Consider the following 12,719-nt stretch of genomic DNA (forward strand, 5'->3'; position numbering starts at 1 on the left):
ACCTAAAGAAATGCTGCAGAGCTTGCTGTAATAGGGTCAGGACTCTTTTATTTTCCACGCAGACCTTTATCTAACTTGTTAAAGGTCGGCGATCTGATTTTGTTCTCTTTGCCAAGGCCTCATTAATGTCAGAGGGGATGACTTCAAGACAAACAACCCCTGAGGGTCTTTCCAAATGGCCCGGAGCATCTGATGACTCATCTAATTCAACGTTGTGTTTAAGGGGCCCGTAAATCCTCCCTTTCAATACATGGCGCTGTCTTTAACCCATCTAGGCACTTCTCATAAGCCGATATGTGTCATGATTTTGAAGATTTTATGTGTTGCATTACGTCATCCCTCCAAGCTATAGGGATTTACATATCCTTGGTTTTGTGGGGGGGATCAGCAGTACGCTGTGCTCATCCGTGAAATGACCTATTCAACTTTTCTTTTTTTTTTGTTTGGCCTGTGGAGGATCGCCTCTACTGTCGGTGTGAAGCTAATTGGATACAGCAGAGCACCAAGCCAGGCTTCACAGCCAGGAGGAATAATTCCAGGAAATAACGCAGAGAGGTATTGTCTCCATGAACACAGTGTTCGTTCAGCATTTTAAGCGCATCACCGTCACCGGAAAAAGCTGGCAGGGAGAGAGGAGAAGAAATGAAAGATGTTGGACAGCTCTGTGAATAGACAGCAGAATCCTCTCTCTTCCTCTGAACACTCACACACCCTTCCTCCGTTTGGATTCCACAGGATGTAGTATTGTCATGCAAATAATTACTTTAGCAGGAAATGCCAAGGTAGGGATTAACATATGCAATTTTCATTCATATTAAAAGAAGTCCACAATGTCAGCTACAAATCTTCCAAATACTGCGTAGCTTTGTTCTTATCATGTCGACACACTAGCTGCATGTTAATATGTTATAATTAAAAAGTCAATGTACTCCTTGTGGAATAAGAACATTTTAAATTATACAAATGTTGGGAACTTAGCAGCTTTAATTGCCTCTCGTTTATGCTTTCAGCTCTGACCTACATAGACACTTTCCCAAAAAATCATTTATCAACCAAATCAATTATCCCGTCTTGGATTAGCAGCAACATAAAAGACCCGCCGGAATTCCACAACATCACCTCTCTGACATGGTTTAGAGATACAGCAACCAAAATCAATTGAGCAGCTGCTCCTTTCTTTGAAACCTCTTTCACTCGGGCTGCTTCCTGGGCAGCCCCGGTGCATCTCAGGGGGGTCAGCGGCTCTGCAGGATCTCCACTGTGCTGCTGAAGATCGCCTGGAGGTGTGACAGCCGCCCTCTGATCTACCGGAGCCTCTGAAGATCTGAGGACAGACTTTGCCCATTTCAACAGTCGCAAGCGCCGCTCACATTAAAGCGGTGGCACTTGAGCAAGCCAAGCATGCACACAGCGTGAGCCCTGATTTCCACCGTCTTCCTGAAAATAAAGAGCTGGAGAATGTCTAAGAGGAAGGCAGATACTACTACCGCAACGAGCAATCCCGGGCATGATTTGAATAATTCTAAGGCTGTCTTAATTAGACAGCCATTAGCCAGTATCTCAGTCAGTGCACACTAGAGTGGTGGTGCACAGCATTTCAACTAACACCCACCACGCTTCACACCTCAAACGTTAGAATATGTTGAATGCAATTTTGTTCCCCACAGCGGCAGCTTTGCTGAAATTTGTGTTAAGAAATGATCCAGTTTCCTCTCGGGAATTTTATGCTTCAAAATTCTATTTTCTGGTCAATTAAAGAGAGAAGGAGGCTGCATGACTGAGCTGCAAATGAATTTGACTGTCTTTACTGTCCCTGGCGTCTTTCCTCTTTTCCCAGGGGCTTTGCTGTTTGGGTGACTGACTGAGGCTTACACAGCTTTCTGTCACCGCTGCACACAACACATGGGAAGCAGATGTTAGCAGGCTGTGTGCCAGGATGCTACTGGGACCCCTTGTACTGTTTCAACAGATGTGGCTCTATTTCCGTTTGAGAAACACACCTGTGGCCAGGACCACCTGCTTTTGACGACCAGCACATTCCTGCAGCTTGCAGTCGGTGGAAGTAACGGGTTCTTCTGAATCCTCTGTGTGAGGAGGAAGGAACGGTAGAGGAACACTAAATGCTGCTTTGGCAAAGACCAAGACGTCGACTGCAGCCATGACGGTGACTCTGTGGGGCTGTAAGCCGGCGCAGCAGTGCTTTGAGTTCAACGGTAACGCCTGCATGCTAACATGCTCAAAATAACAATGCTAACATGCTGATCTTATATTATTATATATTCTAATCATGCAGACTTAATAGTGTTTACCAAATCTAGACTCAACATCAAATACTACAAACAAAAATACTTCAGATCTATTATTTCAGTTTTGTTTACAGGACACATTCAAGACAAGGAAGGGAATCTGGGTTGTTGTTCAAATTCAGCGACAAGTGCTTCATCTATGTTGACATCAAACTAATGGTTTTCCAATGAATTAATGTGAATATAGGGGCTGCAATCTTAAACCATTTACATTTTTAATTTTTGGTTTTTAATTTCTTTCTTAAAGGAGCAAACAAAAATCTGTTTCATTTCAGTTGGACTTTAAGGAACCACCAAAGTTCTGGCAGTCCATCCTGAGGCGGGCATACATTACTGTACCAAATGTTGTTGAGACGTCTTCAGTCTGGACCTAAGTGGTTCCACTTCACCTCAGGCCATATCTACATGGAGTGGAGGGAACACATTAATGAAATCTAAAGATCCGCGGAGTCGAGTCCAGACAGGATGCCACCAGCGCTCACAGCTCGAGTGTAAAATAAGAGGATTTCATGTTCGGATTTTCAAGAAATGGCTATCAAATATTTATGAAGATGTTCCCACTGGAGATATGTTTTAATTGTAAGAGAATTCTCCTCTGCCTAGTTAATAATAGAATATACCAGGTAGGAGCCTAACTAGCAGTAATGGCTGGAGACATTGTCTTGTGCCCAGAGCCTTTCTGTGCGGATCAAACGATCATCATCCAGGACCGCTCACACACTCAGACAGCGCCTTGACAGCTATGCCTTAAATTCGGGAGTTCACTAAGGCGAATATGTCTCTGCCTACTTGAGAGGGAATGAGTAGATTTTGGCATAGTGGATGTGAGCTGCAGCTGGCTGGTCCTCCATAGCCAGCAGTCACAATCAGCCTCCTCATCTTCCCTCAGTCACCGTCCCAGGGGAAGCAGGAATTGACGTGCCATTAAAGAGGCTTTGAAGAGAGGCGACTGTCAGCACGACTGCCTCCGCTTTTTAGCAGTGAAGGAATGAAGCACAGATCTGGGTGCATTGAGGACACAGAGCTGTGCTACAAGGACCGGCAGAGCGGTAGAGCTGTCTCCCAAGCAAAATCTGTGACGGAGGATTTAAAGTTTCTACCCCAGACAGAAGACAACAACAACAATACGAGTCACATGCGGAAAGAAATAGTTGCCTCTGAATGTCTGAGCAGATTGTTTTCCATAGAACAACGTTTTATGGCTGTAAATAAAGAGTTTAACTATTTAATAGTTATTTTATAGTTATGGTCACAGAAGCATCAATAAGTCATGAGATCATAATTTAGAATAAATTATGGTCATAACATATTGAAGTGTTTTGGTCCTGTGTTCCGGTTTGTCCATGACCTCAGTGACATCACAAAGATCTAATTATCTCAAACACACACACACACACACACACACACACACACACACACACACACACACACACACACACACACACACACACACACACACACACACTGCAGGGGAGCCAAGCGGACCCACCATGATGTCATGTGTCCAGTAGCCGGTAATGTGACTCGGCAGAGGAGATGACCTCATTTCCTGTGTGGTTGCCATTGAAAAAAAAAAGGAGTTTTAGGTACTTTCTCTGTCCCCCAAAGTTGTCATTAAGATTAAAATTACACAAAAACAACACGACGCAAAACAGCTTTTACATTAGACACAGAGAGGTTGTGCTGCAGCAGCAGTGTGTGAAGTGTTGAACTGTCTCTACTGTATGTTCCTGAGTAAATCACTTGGCATTGTGTCTGCAAAACGGCATTATCCATATGTCAGAGCTATAGCCTGCAGACCAGCGCTAGATTGGATGTCATGAATACGTTTTATGCATGTCATAAAGAAAAACACCCGAGAGCCATTTTGTGGCGGTGATTTGATAAATCATTCTCCACATCGAGCCGGTTTACGCCACGCGGCACAGAACAAGAAATGACACCCGTTTAGTTTCACCAGCGTTTACACTGCAGCCTTCATGGCTGGTTTAGCACACGGCTCCTTGAATGATGTGGTTCATTGTCTGCTGAGTCTGTCTGAATAAGCACATGCCCCGCCCCTCCCTACACGCACCAGCGCCACGTCTGGTAGCACAACTGGTGCGGGATCAAAAGAAGTCGTGTAAACAACCATGAAAAGGGTTACGTTCCAGATGACACCATCACTTCATTACAGTGGATTTTACACAACGCTGTGAAGGGACACATAGACATGCAGATGGAGCCTGATTCTACTAAGCTGCATTTTAAAGTAAAACCAGCAAAATGTTTAGTAGAGACTTAAACAAACATGGGTCACCGTTGTAATAAATAGCTCATCACGAAACCTGCCATCCCTGTAGCCTCCTGTGGAGTCCATAAGTCCACGACTTAAGACTCAAATGTGGATTAAATGCTGTGGGAGGATTTGGAGCCCACATGCATCATATGACCTGTGACCTTCTTTGTGTGACTGCCCCCCCTCTGATGAGATCAGACAGCCCCAAAGTTACTCATACATTTGCACAAAAATGGACAAAACAAACAACTTTTGATTTCCTAACAGCTGTTTCTTCCTCACTCATATTGACCAAATGTAAAGCAAGGCGTATTTCACTCTACCGTCATATAAATGAGGAAATGACAAGCGAGCGTCTTCACATTTCCATCACACTTTCTTGTGAGGAAGTGAGAACCAACCTGTTCTTGAACTTCCAGAAGTTTAATACACTACCTCATTAAAACAGATGTCAGCTTTTCTTCAGCAGGTCTTTCATTCATAATCCATCCCATTTGTTGAATATGTTTTCAAAGTGATCTTGTGGTGTTCATTTTACTATGTGGTTTTATATTTTAGTCCTTACATTCCCAAAAGTGAACCTCATCTCTGCCACAACATCCTGAAGCCAACTTCTTTTTCCTGAAAAGACCCACATGATGTCACACTGGGATTTTTCTGTTTTAGAGCAATTGCTTTGAAGTTCTTGTCCAGATTTAGCAGAGGAAGTGATGTTTGCTCAGTGGAAAGTCAAGGGATAGGCATGCAGGTGGACACAAATAGCTCCCAAAACTTTCGCCCCTCTTTTAGGTGGGAGGACAGGACAGCGGAGGCAAACAATGACATCAGGGTCACCTCCCACACACACACACACACACACACACACACACACACACACACACACACACACACACACACACACACACACACACACACACACACACATTTCAGCACACAGCCTCTGCTCCTGTGGTGATCGAGGCGTCGACACATCAGGATTAAGTGATGTCATCTCCTAAGCAGCTCTTCTGTGGTCTTCCTTTGTGGCCTCTGTGACCCCTTAGGAACCACCTGCAGCTCATAAACATCACCGTGTGCACACATCACGGGGGGGTCACAGAAAAAGGCCACGGCCCAGATGACCAACAATGAGCGTAAGAGATGCAAAGGGCCTAAACTAATGCACCACAGCATTCCTGCAGCGTGTTGTCAGTCTGATTGGAGGAAACCCCCCCAGGAATAAGTATGACGGCAGCCGGCTAATCTGCTGGCTGTGCGACCTTGTTGGTTTTACACTCTTCATTCACCAAAACAGACTCTAATTCTATTGTTACTACAACAACTAAGCCATTAATGTCTGACTAACCAGAGAGTTTTTTTAGAAATGTTTAATCAAAACCGTTATTAAAAATAACCTCAACTCAAGATCTGCATACTTGGTTTTGAATGATCTGGGAAGGTTTGGGAAAATAAATGTTAATAAGTTAAAAGAATACTTTTACACTTTGGGAAATACTTTTTTTTGTCTTTCTTGCCTAGAGTTCTGTGAGAAGATTGACAGCACCTCTCACGCTACGATAAATATGAAGCTACGGCCAGCAACAGGTTAGCTTAGCTTAGCATAAAGACTTGAAATAGCAGGAAACGGCTAGCTTGGCTGGTTTGTAAGGTAACAGACTCGGCCTTTCAGCACATCAGAGACTCACTAGTTAACGTCATTGTAAAGTAACAGCATCATTGTGATTTTTCATGGGTTATGTGCAGGACTTTTTCTTGCTCAGTGATTTCCTGGCTATCTCACGAGGAAGACTGTTGATGTCCACCTCACATTCTTATTAACCATCAAGTCTGCAGTTAATAATGTTAACAAGTCATAAAACAAGGCCGTGGCTTTCTCACTGTCTAATAAGCCATCTAATCTGAAAATGATTAGTTGATTTAACAATCATAAATAAAGTGAACCAGTTGTTAAAGAGCTGTGCGGTTGTGTGTCTGTTCCCTAGAAAGCAGCTCTGTAGCTGTACTGCAACTTATTAATGAGGAACTAAGTAAGAGAACCCTGAGAGCATTTAGGATTCCGAAAGGTACCTCAGTGACATCTCTGGTGAATGTCTCTACATCTTCATTAGTGTTTCTACTATCCACTCATTGAGGGGGAACTATGTCACAAACAGCCCAGGGGTGACAGAAACAGAGCCACTCCTGTACCGTGATGCGTGTCTAATGAGTCCATCGGCCTGACGGCACGGCGTCCTGAGGGACCACCAGTGTATCACAGACGAATGTTCCTGGACTGAGAATGCCATCTGTCATTACATCTGAATGTATGTTTACCAAACAGGGGTAGGTGGTAATTCATGTGCAAGTGCACCTGTTTGTTGTTTTGGCAAATTAAAACAACTTCCCACCACATTCCTCCATCTTCTCAGCTCGATGTGGGGGTGTGCGATGGACAAGGTTCAGGGTCCATAACGGGTAAGTCTGTATATGTCAAGAAGCCACCAAGATATGAATGATTGATGCGCCATACCTCGAGAGCACATGCCGTATATTAAGGTTTCAAATATTGATGCTTCTTGCCGTTGGTCCCCAACACAATTTTCACACATCAGGTGAGGCAATCAAACTGAAATGATGTACATCAACTTAACTTTGCATCGCAGGACTGAGAGAGGATCCCCAGGGAGACGCAGTGAGGTGGAAGTACTCATAATATTAAAAAGCGGTCGCATGCTACACATCAGGAACCTCTACTCCACTCACAGCTCCTCGAGCTGAATGCTGTTAACCCTCACATTCAGTCAACACGTGGAAATATCACCTCCCTTTCACTCGGATACAGTCAATATTTTCACCGCGTCTTTTATTGCTATGAAGCCTCGTCCTGAAGATGGAAAGCTGCTCATCAGTCGACATGGCTGTAAACATCACATGACATGTCATCATTTGGTAATTTACTTCTGTCTCGCACCACGTACAGGTGCAACTCTCTCTGTAGTGGGAACATCTTCAAACCAGGTCAAATGAGATGAGAAGATAACGCATGAGCGAGAGTGGGTGTGTTTGATTTTCCAAACATGATTTAACTGAGCACACTTGAGCTCTTTGACACCTCACGTGAGCATGTATTCATTAAGAACTGAAGATAACAAAGAGCTTCTGTCGTAAAGAAGCTCCTCCTTGTTTTCACTATAAAGTCTGTCACTGGCTAAAACCCAACACCGCTGTGTAAAACATCGCATTTTGCAACACTTGTTCTTTCAAATACATGTAAAGCTCGACATGCGTGTTAATATTCCCGAAGATATTCTGCATCAAAGTAAAGCGTGTGCTGTAGCTTCAATTAGAAATGTGCTGATGTTGAGTGCATCGAGTCTTGTATTGTACACCCAAAGGGATGTAGAACGACACAATCAAAAGAATTGCTACATCCTGAATTTTCACAGCCACAGTCACTGTGTTGCAAGGAGTGAATAACAGTGAGCCATGTGTTACATTTCCGCAGTGTTTAGCAGCCATGCTGCCTGGTTGTTGCTCGTGTTCATATTCAGGGACAGTTGTTCTTTCTACGGTTGTGACATGTGCTCTGGTTTCTGGTCGACTTCCTCTAGGTGTGAAGGGAAGCCTTCTGCAACCCGTGATTCAAGTGTGTGACATATGAAAAGCAATCATATGATAAGACAGATGCTTATGGTTTCAGAAAGCTTTTTTTGCCCAGATACAGCCTGAGTGTGTGTGTGTGTGTGTGTGTGTGTGTGTGTGTGTGTGTGTGTGTGTGTGTGTGTGTGTGTAGCGGTGTGGGTGGGGGGTGGGAACTTGTTTACAGCTCACACACGCTGCTTTGAGTCCTTTCGACAGGGGAAGAAAGACAGCGAACCAGAACTTGGCAGAGTGAAAGTGCAGCGCACAAGCGGTGAGTTTTCAGGGATAAAAATACTGGCGGTGAGCAGCCTCCAGCTCAGCGGTGAGACTAGAGGTACAACAGCCTTTGGGCTTTGAAGCATCACTATCTGTGGCAATCAGCCCAGTGTGCTGAAGGAGGCTAAACCAAATCTCCATAATATGTAAATGCCCGGTAAATCTTCGGATTAAACTTTCTGGAAAGTGAAGTTGCCTACCAGATAGAAGTCGTGTGTTTCTTTGTTGAAGGTATGTGGTTTTGCACGCGTCTTGTTTCCCGAATCCTCTTTGAATAAAGCTACCCCACAGCATGCACATTTCCACAGCCCGCATAGGACTGAGGAGCGGATAAAAACACTTAAGCTCCAACCACCGACTATAATACAATATATATAATAGGTTTCTGGAAGGAAAAAGGGTTTGTGTGAAGTCAGGGAAACCTTAAATGAGCAGATCCTCAGGGTGAGGAGCTCAGCGAGGGACCCTGTGCCAACCAGCCCTGCAGCCCTGCAGCTCTCTGCTTGATTGGTCTCAGTGGGCAAACGGGTTGGAGGGCAGAAACCCTGTCGACACGCACTGAGGCCACGCACATGCTGGCACATGAGCACGCACGGAGCGATGCACGCAAACGGAGTAACGACGTAAAAAAAACACCAGCTAAACAGTGGCGAAAGAAAGGACGGCCATACACCCACGCATTAAAACACACACACCACCCACATCCAAACACATGACACCCACATCACACCCACACATTAAGAGAGCCTCACACGGGGGCTGGGTTCACATCGCCTGCATGCTCAGCGCCTATTCAAAAGCTAATTTTTCTGCGCTGTGTTTCAAAGAGCCGGGCCGGCCACCTGCACTGATGAGGGGGGGGGGGGGGGGGGGGGGGGGGGGGGGTAGGACAGTAGGGGAAAGAAAGGGAGGAGGGGCGGTAGCAGTGGAAGAATGACATCACCTCCCCTGAAATGTCACCATTATCTCAAGCCTCGGCTTAGCTGTCTACAGAGGTGACATCATCCTCTCTTTGCCCCTCCCCCCTCTGTTTTCTGCAAGGTTGAATGTGGTGAGGGAGTGTGTTTGTTTTTGTGCGTGTGCAAGCAGGCGTGTGTGAGTGTGTGCAGAAAACCATTTCCAAGGGAAGCATGAGTGGATGTTTGTCTGCGCTCCGTCTTTCATGCCTCTAAACAGAGACGAAGCTTCAATGACACTTCAGCGGCGTTAGCTTCAGTTAGCGTGGACACAATCATAATGTGGACACAATCATAATGTGGACACAATCATAATGTGGACACAATCATAGTGTGGACACAATCATAATGTGGACACAATCATAGCGTGGACACAATCATAGCGTGGACACAATCATAGCGTGGACACAATCATAATGTGGACACAATCATAGCGTGGACACAATCATAGCGTGGACACAATCATAGCGTGGACACAATCATAGCGTGGACACAATCATAGTGTGGACACAATCATAGTGTGGACACAATCATAGCGTGGACACAATCATAATGTGGACATAATCATAGCGTGGACACAATCATAGCGTGGACACATTCATAATGTGGACACATTCATAATGCGTCTGAAGCGGAAACGTGATTCAGTTTTACGTTGATTTGCATGTTTATTTATATTACTTAGAATCTAAAGTATCTGATCATTGTTAACGGTATTTGAAGTCTGAAGTCTGAAGTTTGAAGTATGTCTCTCTGAAATAGCTGCTTTACCTATTTAAATAACATGAGGTGATGCAGACCTGGCAGTAAAATGGTCAGAAGCATTCATTTACGCACAAATACCCTATTTCCACAATTTAAGGCCGACTGAGAATTGGGTAGCAATGGTTTGAACAAAAGTGCGGGAAACAGTGAAAATGAGTTGTTGTGTCTCTGCTCCCTTGTGGCCAAAGACCTCCGTTACACTTCATCCCCCAGTCCTCTCTGCTCTGCTGCCGGCTATCTAGTAAAGGCTCTCTGTGGCCTGTTAAAGGCTTTAATATGACAAGTGTCTTATAATAATGTCTCACAAACCTTCTTAACAATTTATTGCACACAGAAAAAACACCCAATCAAGTCTCCCTCCTGGTCTAAAGACCGCTCCTGTCCTCATCGTGTCTTCATCTAGTCGACCACTGAGGACTGACCTCTGTCATGTTATTACACCATCTGATGCCATCGGCAGCTGACGCTCATAAAATGCACCAACGCATGCCAGCCATGCCATCGCTGCCCTTTGTAGATGTCTCAACACTCCCTCGAATATTCTGACTCTGGACGACGTCCCTGAATGCCTCGCTTCCATCGAGTCGAAGGAGAATGAGAGTGACAGGTAAACAGATAGGTAAATACCTATATATATATATATAGGTATATATATATATATCTATGGTAAACAGAGTCCAGTCTAATTGGAGGTTATTTCTGCGGCCCTGTTCCGTGAACTCGCGTCGCTCTACAAGCCTGAGAGAAACCGCTGACCTTGAGGTGTCACTGGAAAGCAAAATAAAGATCTGAAAAGGGCGTCGACTTTATGTAAGCAGAAAGCTTTAAGTTACCACACCAAAAATAACTTCATATTCCAGCATTTACAACAGGTGTGTGACCTGGAATTTAAACCTCAGTTGAGTGCGAGCCATCCCACAAAGTCAACGCCCCGTTCAGTCACTCTGTGGAGCAGCGCCTCATGTTAGGTCTGACTGAACGCAAAGCTGCTATAATCAATGCTGCTCCATCAACAATGGATCAAATATTATTATTCACATTCTACTTTCTCAACTATTCTTGGTCTGTGTTACTTTTTTGTAAAACAGGATCTTGATTTTATTGCGACTTCCTCGCGTCGTCACTCTGTTCTTGTTGAAGTATACTTTGGTGTATGTAGTATTTTGTGATTTTTCGTGCATCATTTTGTGTTTTGTAGACGCTCACAGTAAGCTTATGTCGTTACTCTTTGCTATGCATCTGTTTGTTCTTCTATGTTTCCTGTATGGGATCAATACAGTTGATCTTAATCATCATGATTTATGTTTTACTGACTCAAAAGCAGTATTTTTCTGTTTTCTTGAGTCATTTTGAAGTCAAATGTAAGTATTTCACCTATTCAACACTACCAATAGAAACAGCTGCATGCCATCTAAACAGGGCTTTGTGATGTTATCAACCAGTCTAACCTGTCTTTAATGACACGCTGGGTTTTAATGCTTTTACTACCATTTAACTTCCACTGTGCTCTTTATTCTGTCCTCCAGGAGGCTTCATTGTATATCATTTCAGGCAACACTTCTCTATTCAAACCAGCTCTTTAAGGATACGCCTGGGATGTTCTTGTGCTTTTCGGTTTTGTTTGCTGAACTGTAATGTGGGGCCCCTGCTGCTTCTCACCTCTATTGTAATGCGGGCCAGGTTTATAATCCAGTCCTCGGCCCGGGCCACTTCACACCTCGATGAACACTGTGGACTCCCGCTGAGTTTGGAAGGGACTCAATGACCACCTCTTTACAGGACATTCTCACATAAACACCAAAGACCTACACACCTGCTCCCTGGACCAAATACCTCCCGGGTTCTGCCGTCCACCTCTTTGTCTCGCAGGTGTCCGCTCCGCGAGTCAAAAGGTGAGCAAATAGAGAAACGGGGACAAGTCAGAGCTAACCATTAGTCAGAGAAGTGATGTCAACAAAACTTTGACCTCAGAGGTCACCACTGGAAGAATGTGGACTTAATGACCATCAGGGGGAAGATAAATATTCCAGACATCATTAGACAGACAGATTTCTGTAATGAGTTGGTGGGAGGAGGGGGGGCGGACCTGTAAGATCAAAGCATTCCACGTCCACCGTTGGCACAGCAAGCTTTTCAGGGTGGGGACTTTGGTAAGTAGGGCGGGATGCTTGGACAGGAGCGGGAGTCTTCACAGCATTCATAACACTTCATGCCTCATGAAAGGGCAGCCGCTAAAAATACCTCAAAACGTCCTCAGTAGAATAGAATAAAGTCATTCAGGAAGGCTTTTAAACATGACAAACCACATTTTACGCAACATCAGATCACTTGTGTTATAAATCCTCTTGTGGACTGAGACAGAACTGCAACCAATGAAAATGCTGCTTAATTAACTACTTAAATGATGATAATTAATGTACAAGTAGTCGTACATCACCAGTATAAGATACTAGTACTTCCTCCACCGTTGCCCTTACTGCGAGACGATTCCTCCCACGTTCAGTTCGGTTCATGTTC

At 44.5% G+C, this 12,719-nt stretch overlaps 1 long non-coding RNA gene across 1 annotated transcript in view; it reads right to left on the reverse strand.

Annotated features, from left to right (window-relative positions):
* Positions 1–12,663: 12,663 nt before the first annotated feature.
* The window catches only part of LOC137882287 (uncharacterized), a 1,919-nt gene continuing 1,863 nt past the window's right edge, over positions 12,664–12,719 (reverse strand). The window contains exon 3 of the long non-coding RNA XR_011103938.1: positions 12,664–12,719. This exon is cut by the window's right edge and continues 26 nt beyond it. This is a non-coding gene — a long non-coding RNA (uncharacterized lncRNA).

The sequence above is a fragment of the Cebidichthys violaceus genome, unplaced genomic scaffold, assembly GCF_023349555.1.
Source record: "Cebidichthys violaceus isolate CVI_PGR_0920_01 unplaced genomic scaffold, fCebVio1.0.p SCAF_31, whole genome shotgun sequence".
In the NCBI taxonomy this organism is placed as follows: Eukaryota; Metazoa; Chordata; class Actinopteri; order Perciformes; family Stichaeidae; genus Cebidichthys; species Cebidichthys violaceus.